Source organism: Berghia stephanieae, chromosome 2 (genome assembly GCF_034508935.2).
Source record: "Berghia stephanieae isolate SIO BIC M18660-M18661 chromosome 2, UCSD_Bste_1.3, whole genome shotgun sequence".
Taxonomy (NCBI): Eukaryota; Metazoa; Mollusca; class Gastropoda; order Nudibranchia; family Aeolidiidae; genus Berghia; species Berghia stephanieae.
Genome location: NC_088361.1, coordinates 57,295,925 through 57,308,424, shown reverse-complemented (window position 1 = coordinate 57,308,424; position 12,500 = coordinate 57,295,925). Strand labels below are relative to the sequence as shown.

Sequence of the window (12,500 nt, the reverse complement as noted above, 5' to 3'; positions counted from 1 at the left end):
GATGATGATGATGATGATGATGATGATGATGATGATGATGATGATGATGATGATGATGATGCTAAGAGCTCTAATTTAATATGCTTCCTGAAAAGACTTACTTTCATAAATGAAAAATTCCCTTTTGAAGAAAATACGAGGGCTCTTTCAGAAATAACCGAAAAATGCCCATTGCTCAGCAACCAGTGGAGATTTTAAAATTCTGTAAACGACATGATATTCCTTATTTCCTTACGGATATTCCCAGAAATTATGAAGTGCATCATTTTGCACAATGAATTTCTAGACGATTTTAAAGATGGCGGCCCACCTTGAAACTTGGTCAAAGGAGGAAATCAGAGCTGTCATACGTTTTTTTGAACGCCAAAAGTCTGAATCCTACAAAAATTCATAAAGAACTTCAGAGTGTATATGGTGAGCATGTTATAAGCGTACACAAGTCTATCACTGGTGTAATTTGTTTGAAGCCGGCCATTCCGACTTGACAGACAGGGAAGGGAAAGGGCGTTCGATAACTGCGACGTCAGAAGACAATGTGAAGCGAGTTGATGAGCTTATTCGTCAAGACAGGAGGTTGAAACTTCATGAAATCACAAGCAGTCTTGAAATTTCGGAAACTTCTGCCCATAGAATTGTATTTGATGAACTTGGCTAAAGAAAAGTCAGCGCAAGATGGGTTCCTAAGCAATTGACAGACAATCATAAAGAACAAAGATTGGACTTCTGCAGGGGACTTTTGAGAAGAAGCAAGAGCTCACGCAGGGTTCACGAGCATACTGCCAACGCCGGCGGAGACTTTCTAGGGTACGATGTGACTTTTCTTGACAGCATAGTCACCGGTGATGAGACTTGGTTGCACCATTGCACCCCAGAAACAAAGCAAGATTCGATGACATGGAAACATCCATCCTCACCTGTCGCGAAGAAATTCAAAGTCATGCGGTCAGCAAAGAAAATAATGGGAACTGTTTTCTGGGACAGTCGTGGTGTTATTCTGTTCGAAACCTTACAACCTGGAGAAACAATCAATGCTGCAAAGTACTGCCAAACTCTTGACAAGCTTAGGGAGGCCATTCGCAGAAAGCGCCCAGGGCAGTTGACCAACGGGGTCATTTTGCAACACGACAACGCTACACCCCACACAGCAGGAGTGACGCAATGTTGGCTAGAGAAATATGGATGGGAGATTTTGCCACACCCACCACACAGTCCAGACCTCGCACCATCTGATTATCACCTCTTTGGGCCACTGAAACGTGAGCTGGCAGGAAAGCACTTTGATGTCATTGAAGAGCTTGTTGACCATATGCGGAAATGGCTACAAAACCTTGACGGAAATTTCTTCCGAGAGGGTATCTATTCCATGGTGCGGCGTTGGCAGAAGTGTGTCGACAGACTTGGCTGTTACATAGAGAAATGAAGGACGAGTCAAGGTATGAACACGTGCAAGAATTTTGTTGATAGCATAAAAAATGCGGATTTTACAGGCATTTTTCGGTTAATTATGAAAGAGCCCTCGTACATAACATCGATGCCAGAGTTTAACATCATTGTTACATTTACAAGTACACGGGTGAACTTTATAGTTTCATGAAGAAAAAAAGGGGGAAAAAAACACACAAAAAAAAAACAACCACAAAAAAACAAACAAACAAAAGAAACAAAAACAAAAAACAAAACAACAACAAAACAACAAACAACTAAAAAAAAAACAACAACTAAAAAACAAACAAACAAACATTCATACCTTTTGGAAGGGAATCCCCGTTGGTTATTAACAAACACACTGTAAAAGAAATAAAAGAAAAAGAATAATTTAACTCGATGTAATCTTGAGTTGGATATTTAACATCATTTAAAGCCGCCCAACTTATTCATAGTTCGATAACGGAGTAAAGCCCTCTATTATAATATCTATATCTAATTTGCTGTGTATATTTAAAAAATAGGGTTTCTATTGAAAGAAAGTTAATCCCTTAAAGCATTACGTTGGTGATGGGATTTAATTTGTGTTCGTTCCAAAATCATGCGCTTCATTCAAGCTTGTTGATATCAATGATAATGTAACAGGTAAGAATTTGTTGTCGACAGTCCAGTCAATTTCCAAGATATTATATTATGTGATGTGTTCAAAAGTGTCAGACTGTTTCCTTAGTCAAGGTAAACAAACCATCATGCTCTCTATGAATATCAGTTGAGAAACAATTTATTGACTCAATTGCATTAATCATAGTGTCAGATGTGGCATTAGCAATCGCATCAGCCTGAACTCTAGTGGCGGTGGCGGTGGCGGTGGTTGGTCTGTTGTAATTTTGAAATTAGTAAAAATTGTAGTTATGATGTAGCAGTAGCTGAAGAAAATAGTAGTAGTAGTAGTAGTAGTAGTAGTAGTAGTAGTAGTAGTAGTAGTAGTAGTAGTAGTAGTAGTAGTAGTAGCAGTAGTAATGGTAGCAGTAGTAGCAGTATGCTATAGTAGTACCAGCAGTATTAGTAGTAGAAGTAGTGGTAGTAGTAGTAGTAGTAGTAGTAGTAGTAGTAGTAGTAGTAGTAGTAGTAGTAGTAGTAGTAGTAGTGGTAGAAGTCGTAATAGTAGTAATCAAAATAGTATTATTATTCTTGTTAATGATGTTGAAAATAATAATAATAATAATAATGATGATGATGATAATAATAATAATAATAATAATAATAATAATAATAATAATAATAATAATAATATAATAATAATAATAATAATAATAATAATAATAATAATAATAATACTTGTAGCATTAGTAGTAGTTGAAGTAGTAGTAGTAGTGGTAATAGTAGTAGTAGTAGTAGTAGTAGTAGTAGTAGTAGTAGTAGTAGTAGTAGTAGTACCAGTAGTAGTAGTAGTAGTAGTAGTAGTGGTAGTAGTAGTAGTAGCAGTAGTAGTGGTAGCAGTAGTAACAGTATGCTATAGTAGTACCAGCAGCATTAGTAGTAGAAATAGGGGTAGTAGTAGTAGTAGTAGTAGTAGTAGTAGTAGTAGTAGTAGTAGTAGTAGTAGTAGTAGTTGTAGTAGTAGTAGTATTAGTAGTAGTAGTAGTAGTAGTATCAATTTTAGTGGTAGTGGTAGTAGTAGTAGTAGTAGTAGTAGTAGTAGTAGTAGTAGTAGTAGTAGTAGTAGTAGTAGTAGTAGTAGTAGTAGTGGTAGCAGTAATAGTAGTAGTAGTAGTAGTAGTAGTAGTAGTAGTAGTAGTAGTAGTAGTAGTAGTAGTAGTAGTTGTAGTAGTAGTAGCAGTAGAAGTAGTAGCTGTAGTAGTAGTAGTTGCAGTAGTAGTAGTAGTAGTAGTAGTAGTAGTAGTAGTAGTAGTAGTAGTAGTGGTAGCAGTAATAGTAGTAGTAGTAGTAGTAGTAGTAGTAGTAGTAGTAGTAGTAGTAGTAGTAGTAGTAGTAGCAGTAGAGGTAGTAGCTGTAGTAGTAGTAGTTGCAGTAGTAGTAGTAGTAGTAGTAGTAGTAGTAGTAGTAGTAGTAGGAGTAGTAGTAGTAGTAGTAGCAGCAGCAGCAGCAGCAGTAGTAGTAGTAGTAGTAGTAGTAGTAGTAGTAGTAGTAGTAGTAGTAGTAGTAGTCGTAGTGGTAATAGTAGTAGTAGTAGTAGTAGTAGTATAGTAGTAGTAGTAGTATTAGTAGTAGTAGTAGTAGTAGTAGTAGTAGTAGTAGAAGTAGTAGTAGTAGTAGTAGTAGTAGTAGTAGTAGTAGTAGTAGTAGTAGTAGTAGTAGTAGTAGTAGTAGTAGTAGTAGTAGTAGTAGTAGTGGTTGTAGCGTTAGTAGAAGTAATGGCACTAGTACTGGTAGAAGCAGTGGTGTTCTTTGAGACCATATTGATTTCCAATGAGTTAATGACATCAGCAACCTTTTGGTTTCTTATGAGAACAGTTAAGTAAATGTCTCTCATACCAGAACATGAATAAAAACAGCTCAATAAATATAAAATGATCGAAATTTTTAACTCTTCCCCAGTCAGTACATAAACTGTTATTCAACTCTCAGAGGAGATGAACAATACTTTATAGACACGGAAATAACACACACACACACACACACACATACACACACACACACATACACACATACACAGATAGATAGATAGAGAGAGAACAAGAGAGAGAGAGAGAGAGAGAGAGAGAGAGAGAGAGAGAGAGAGAGAGAGAGAGAGAGAGAGAGAGATTTAGATGCCATTCGATAATCAAACATATAAACATGTCACAAACTGAAGGTAATAAAGACATGGCGACCCTTCGCTGACAAAACACTTTTTCATTTTGCAAAATAATTTGTGACACTCCGCGTCTTACAGGTGTTATTTTTAGGAGAATAAAATTTCAAAAAGTGATTGTCAAGCCAACATGACCAGATACACGATTGGTTATGTGGTCTTGTGGTATAACATTCCACTTCAAATCGGAAGGTATTGGTTTCGAGTCCTGCTCTGAGCGGCGCATAGTTGAGTCCTTGGAAAAGGCCCTATACTCACATTTTCTCACTCAGGTGTAAAATGTCTACGTAGGGAAAATATATTAAGTGCTGCTGTTGGCTAGGGACCCTTTGTAAAGAACTTTGAGTACGTTTAGTGGATATTGGAATAATATATGAATGCTCTAGCTTTTTTGTATGCTGCTGACTCATCCCATTACTCTCCATAAAAATGGTTAATTTTACCCAAGCTTTATTTTGTTCACAAAAAATTTATTTTGAGCATTCAAGTCATCCTGACATGATACCAGTTTAAGATAAGGTCACATATGTACTTCAAACAACATAGATCGTACTTTAATGAGACACAGAGTTATTAAAATGCAATATAATTGTAATATTTGAATATGTATTATTATTATTATTATTATTATTATTATTATTATTATTATTATTATTATTATTATTATTATTATTATTATTATTATTATTATTATTATCCTTATTATTATTATTATATTTATTATTATTATTATTACTATTATTATTATTATTATTATTATTATTATTATTATTATTATTATTATTATTATTATTATTATTATTATTATTATTATTATCATCATCATCATCATCGTCGTCGTCGCCGTCATCATCATCATCATCATCATCATCATCATCATCATCATCATCATCATCATCATCAACATTATTATTATTATTATTATTATTATTATTATTATTATTATTATTATTATTATTATTATTATTATTATTATTATCATTATTATTATTATTATTATTATTATTATTATTATTATTATTATTATTTATTATTATTATTATGATTAATCTTTTTATTATTATTATTATTATTATTATTATTATTATTATTATTATTATTATTATTGTTGTTGTTGTTATTATTATTATTATTATTATTATTATTATTATTACTATTATCATTATTATTATTATTGTTATTATTATTATTATTATTATTATTATTATTATTATTATTATTATTATTATTATTATTATTATTATTATTATTATTGTTGTTGTTGTTGTTGTTGTTACTAATTATTATTATTATCATTATCATTTTTACAAACAAAGTGTATTATGATGACCCTCCATTTGACAAATATCTCAATCATGCGACATCGAAAAAATTTATCGCGTTTACTCGATCTTTGAATTTAGAAATATGGCTAAAATGGACATAAACGTTTTATCCGTAGAAGACATCGCGAATAAAACTACACAATGTTCATTACATTTCACAGTACTTGATTTATTCTAACCTTCGTTATTAATAGTAACGCAGAATGATATACATACAATATACAAAAACAATTTGTGACCTCAGATTGTAAAGCGCTAAATTTAATTAGAGTATAGTAGATGACAAGATGAAATATTTGATTCTTTTTGTTAAAATGTCCGCCAATAAGAAAGCACGAAATCAGGAACTTATGAGGCGTGGAAGAAATGTTTCAATGCAGTCTTGAGTTCTGAAATCCAAGATTTGCTCACACACCGTGATCGCGAGCTTGTGCAAAAATGAGAGTTCTACAGTCTTAGATCAGTCCTTCCCTTCCCCCACCTTCACCACTATTAAATGCCTGTCATAAAATTACATTAACTTATGGATCAAATTAGCTTGTTGATCATTAATTATCCTATTGAAAAAATGTTAATAGAAGAAAATAAACATAAATTTAGATACAATTTTATAATGGTAATGTTAAGACTTTCAATTAGAATATTCATACAATGTCTTCTTATTTAACATATTAATGAACCATATTAATGGAGCCACGTGTACATATATAAATATTGTTTGCACTAAGAATTAGTGTAATTCATTTCAAAGTTAAGTGTGTTCCATGTATTCGCTTGGCTCATGATCGTTTTGGCCTTCCCTTGTAGTAAAATGTGTCATACAAATTATTTCGTATGCTTCCATCTCTCTATCTCTCTCTCTCTCTCTCTTCTCTCTCTCTCTCTCTCTCTCTCTCCCCCTCTCTCTCCCTCATCCCCCCCTCTCTCTTCTCTTACGTCTCTTCTTGCATCTAACACCTTCTCCAAACATGTACATTGTTTCCACATTTGATAGTGTGATTTTTTGTAACCTTATATTTTTGTGTTTTATTATTTGTTTGCTGACGAAGACAAAGGGCCGACGTTGTTTGTTTTGTGTTATTCCCTTACATATGAGTCACATTTACTCACTTCATTTTCTCTCCATCTTATTGGCTCATTTAGGCATTTGAATTTTTGCCTTCAACCTTCCTCTTTCATTATGATGCTTATAGACTATAAAACACTTTCCATTATAATATTTAATTGTTTAATCAATGGTCAGAAACGGTAGAAAATGATATTGCCATCGTTGGATTCAAATCTGATCTGTGTGTCAGAGAGTCAATTATTCTACCAATTGTGTTGACCCATGATATATTGCCGTACTCTGAAAAAAACAACATATTTTTTTAATGCGGGCCAGAAAACTGGTCCTCGGACAAGCAATTGTTTAAGCAATTGTTTCTGTCCTTGTAACGATAATGAAACCATGTAAAACTCCGGCTCTATAGTAGTCTGGCGATGGCGTACTATAATCTTTTCTAGCTACAAATTGTATTTTTTATTGTTTTGCCACGAGCAGTGGTGAACACGACTGACTTAAAAAATGTATAATTCTATTTATCTTTTGATCAAATGCTGCCAAAGAAAGAAATGAATGAGATGAATGTCGTGGAAACAGCAATAGGAATTTCATTAATCAATAAATAGATTTATCTGAATGTCAACGACGGCAGGTTTGTCAAGATCAAAGCCATCTTATCCAGTTTTCTGATGAATTGATCAGAATAAACGGAAGACCGCACTTCATTATTTTCATTTCATCAACAGATTGCTATTGAAAAATAACCATTGCAAGAATAGGATAATGAATGCAAAATACAATTATTAATACGGATGCATGATTTTAAGATGTAAGAGAGTATAGCTTTTGTAAAAAAAAAAGTTAGGGCTTCTTTTGGTATTCACCCAGAGCCAATTTATAGTATTAGATGTCACTGTATGCACCTTATTTATTGACACAGGTCCTAGATATACCCTGTACTTTCATGTTTAGAATTGTTGCTTACTTCATTGAATCCTCCTCGTTTTATCCCCTTTTTAGTATTGATAGCCAACAGTGGTAACGCAACCTGTGGTTGTGAGGTTCGATTTCACTTCGATCTGACATTAGATTAACACAAGCAATAGTGTGAACACGGTGGTTTTTGCTGTCATTCGTCTTAGTAGGGAAGCACCCCCAAACCGGAAATTATGTCATTAACGATAGGGTTAGATATAAAATAGTGGATGTTTAGAATCCTGATGCCTCTTGATCCGAGTTATTTTCGGTTTCTCAGGCGCGGTAGGAAATGAACAGCAACTATTGTGTGTGTTGTGTTGTGTTTCCCTCTTGCTAGGGCATCTGTAAAATACTTTTCTTCAAATCTAATATTATAGACTTAATTTCAGTTATTTCTGGGCGACCAATGGTTGAGCAGATAAAAAATATAATGTATCTACCTAGTTTTGAATCAGATCTATTCATGTGGAAATCCGAGCGACTTATAGATGGTGCATCTAGAACTTGATATTTTCTTTTTGCAAGTGTATATGGCCCAAATAGGTGATCGATAATGGAAACATTGATATTGGAAAAAAAATCAGTTCAAGGGATTGCTTTTTTGCGGTTTCTTTTTGGTAGCAATTCATTCATGAAAGGGTGGACAGAGGAGGGGGGCTTTGTGTTCTAGAGTATGACTTTCGTCTTGTGACCAACTATTGGCGGACCAAAGGAAATAACTGGAAAAGGCTCTTTATTCACATTTCCTCCCCCTACTCAGGTGTAAAATAAATACGTCGTTGGTAACAACTTTTCTTTAGCGGAAAAAAATAAAAGCCCTTAACCTTTACAGTGCTCATCATGTCGTGTCCTATTTATCAAATGCTGCTCTTGGTTTTGGGACCTATTGTAAAGCAGTTTGAGCACATTACGTGTATAATGCTCTATAAGAAAGCTCACCTTTTCTAAAAATTGGGTTTCTAAAAGACTACTTAATTGTCATGCTTTGACTGAAATAAAGCAATTTTCCACTGTTCCTTATGGAGAAAAAAAAGAAGTTAAAACTTGAAAAACTGATTTAATGAACATAGAAAAAAGCCTCTCTTCTTTTTTCTAATTTTGAAATGGACTGCGACATTAATTATTTAGCTGAAAATGACATTGATAAAGATGAAAATGGACAACGAATGCACGGCTTGGAGTTCACAAAAGGTCGTTTACGATGAAGATTGATGGTGATAATCATTAAACAAAAATCAAAGGAAAAACCGTCAATGGAGTTTATGTTTGAATAATTTATTATGTCCACTTTATTCGTAAAAACTGTGATGTAAAGGTAGTTTTTAACATCATTCATTCTATTCATAAATTTAATCAGTGACTGAATAGAACCGCTCTCTCGGATTTTGCAAGGCCTCATCAAGGTATTTGCTCCAGTTTTGTAAAGACAATCGGTTCGAACCGAAGTGCACTTATATTCAGGTCTGATAATTGTCAAGGTCTCATTGCTGTATTTGAAATACTCTAAAACCAACGCAAAATATTGTACATTACAACAATGTTTAAACGAGCCCATAATTCCGTCCGATATCATACCTACAAGTGTTCAAGTCGGTTCTGCTCCTATACTAGCATTGAGAATTACGGCCCAATTTAAAACAATATGAGGAGGAAACTTTAAAACCTGCCAAGATGCAGTTTCATTCTTCATGGGAAATTGCGATGTTTTGTCAATTAATTAGTGGCTTAAAAAGGAAAGGGAGTTTTTGTTATAGGACAATACCCTGAGCCTGAGTGTTTTCAAACTTCGATTTTTTTCTGGTTATCTTATGAAGTTCATTAGATTGCTTGGGAGTGATAACTCATTTTCTGTCTGAATGTGCCGGTTTTGAAAGTCACCACTTCAAATTTGAAAAGTTAGAATGTTTGACTAAACCCAGACGTTAAAATATGAGAAGATCTAAAATACTCCCATAAATAATTGAAATCGAAAAAGGAGGTTGATATATTTCTAACCCCATCTCTAAATCTCTCGTTCCTTAGTTCTCTCTATCTCTCATTATATTCATTACCCCCACCCCCCCTCTCTCTCTCTCTCCCTCTCTCTCTCTCTCTCTCTCTCTCTCTATATATATATATATATATATATATATATATATATATATATATATATATATATATATTGATTCGTGTTTGATACAAATATGGTGCGGATAGTGCTCGACGTGTAGCTATGGAGCAAATTATTATTTTAATATTTACCACGATGTTGGAGTCAGTCTACATCGATGTTTCAGGCCTTTTAGCCATCGTCAGGACTGTGTGTTACATGAGTTTGGTTATGAGCATAAGCCTGGAAGAGAGATATACTATAATCAAACACCCTCATGAAGCCACACTCAACACGAAAAATGAGATGTACAATACGTGTCCACATCGCCGGAAGTTCTTATTAATCAACTAAAAACCGGAACCACTTCAACAAACAACAACAGACAACAAACCAAACTCATGTAACTCACAGTTCTGACGATGGCTAAAAGCCCTGAAACATCGATGTAGACTGACTCCAACATTGTGGTAAATATTAAAATAAAAAATAATATATATAACATATATTTTTATATATATATATCTATATATATATATATATATATATATATATATATATATATATATATATACCCTATTCTTCATAACTCTCTTTCTCCCAATCTCCCTCATCTGACTATTTTTTGTTCACCTTACCCCCTTATCCTTTTCATCTCTACTCCATAGCTATAAACTTGGTTACAACTCGTGGCTAATTCAGAAGGCTAATGAAATCTTCCGACATGAGTGGTTGTTGTTGGTTGTCGTCCAGCAATCGGGTTGTCCAGGACAAGTTCATAATATGTGACTAAGAGCACGTGGCCAATGTCAATGATCTGTTATAACTCATCGACCAATTATTGAACAACCAAGGTACAAGTCAGAGCTAGTCCGCTAATTAAACATGTGTTTAATGTATTTTTAGGAGTTCAACACCATCTATTCTATCGTCAAATTTGGCTAGACTAGTACTCCATACCCTACAGTGGATTTAGACTAATGACTTTAAAACTCTTATTTCAAAACCTTCTGACGTCTTACATTCAGAAATATCGTGACAATCACAATCTACTAAATCAGTGACATTTCGATCCATATTCAGCAATGTTCAATGGGAACAAAACCAACATCCAGAGCTTGTTTTATCTATTTTTATCTCCTTTGTTTTTGTGTGCCTTTTTATGTTCGTAATTTGTGGTATCTAGCCATTTGTTCATCTTTTTTTTTTCAAAAATGTTTTGCAGCAGTAAAACTCAACCCGTTATTTTACTTTAATGAATATACCACTGTAGAAATGGATTGGTCATGGCATTAGTTGTAGGTTTTATTGGCTCAACCGAAAAACGTCAACGTTTACATGTCTTGGAAGAGAGAGAGAGAGAGAGAGAGAGAGAGAGAGAGAGAGAGAGAGAGAGAGAGAGAGAGAGAGAGAGAGAGCTACGCTTTTTACATATCCGTTAAGGTCCCAGGATTGAGAGTTTTTGCCAAGATGACTGTCATTTAAGTCGATATTTGAAGGGCGAGTTTTCTGGCCAAATTTTAAAATACGAGTCTTTCTATATTATGGCAGTTAAACGCATGCAAAGAGATGCCGCACAAATATGGTGGGTTGCGATTGGATTAAAGAAACTGAAGTTACCTTAGAGTTGATTACGGAGACAATCGGGAGATCAAAAGTATCGATCGGAATTATATGGTCGTCTCAAGATTTTGGACTCGGGATTACCAGATTACAAGTCATTTTCTCTTGCTTACACTAAAGCATCCTGAAGCTCAACCCAATTCGTTAATTCTTTTCTGCACCATTTCGAAGCCTCCGACTATTAGTGCAAAGATGTGGAGGTCGACAAGATACTGTGAGTCCTCCGAAACGCTACCACTTACAGCCAGTGCAAGTGTACGATACCTTCAGGAAACACCGATGCTGAGTGGCGGCTGTTTTACTACTTCTCGGGCTACTGGCAGCCTCTCGTGTCTGCTCCTATTTATTCAAAACCCTGGAAGCTTCTCTCCTAATTCAGAGCTCGCAACGAGGACAGTATGCGGAAGAGAATTGGAGGACTAGATAAATCGTCATAACATTGTAGGATGCAACCATCAGAAGCTGCTATCCCGAGGACACTCGTTATTTTTTATTCGACATCCATCTTATTTTATAGATATTATAACACCCGAATCATAAAGTACTTACATTTTGATTCAGATCAAATATGTGGCTGTGATGTAGTGAGGTATTGATATTGAGTATCGACTCTCTTTCATATCGTTGTTTAATTATCATGCCCTTTCAAATACACGTCACCCTACGAAGCTAGTACCTGAGTGAAGAATTAACCCTATTCAGATGAAAGGTCACTCAAATATTTCGCAAGAATCTGAGTTCTAATTGACCTAAATAGAATTTTCCCTTAACCCTCTCCTTACCAGCCATTTTCAGGATTTTCCCCATAACTTCACAACCAACTAACACAAATATATATATTTTCATCACTCAGACATAATAGCAATAAAGTTCTTGCCATACATACTTTCTTTAGCAAAATATACTCTACAACACATTATTCATTTTCTTTAAATTGTATGATGTACAAGAGAAATTTAAATAAGAAAAATGTTAGTTGTATCGTAACGAATGTGACGATTTTCCTATAGTTGGTAAGGAGAGGGTTAAATGTTTCGAGTAAACACAGACGCTGTACTATAGTGCTCAATGATATTACAAATAAAAGGCTTTTCAAGTGTTATTTTAAAAATAAAAAATGGAACAATGATCAGTAATAATTTCTTACCGTAGATGAAATTTTACAAACAGCATAGTCTAACGGTATGATAAAATGGCATT

At 34.2% G+C, this 12,500-nt stretch overlaps 1 protein-coding gene across 1 annotated transcript in view; it reads right to left on the bottom strand.

The window, feature by feature from the left end:
• The window catches only part of LOC144965203 (5-hydroxytryptamine receptor-like), a 292,639-nt gene that overhangs the window by 123,775 nt on the left and 156,364 nt on the right, over positions 1–12,500 (bottom strand). Inside the window, exon 3 of the mRNA XM_078900289.1 lies at positions 1,748–1,786. The gene's annotated coding sequence lies outside the window, so the exon portion shown is untranslated. The remainder of the gene's footprint in view (positions 1–1,747; positions 1,787–12,500) is intronic.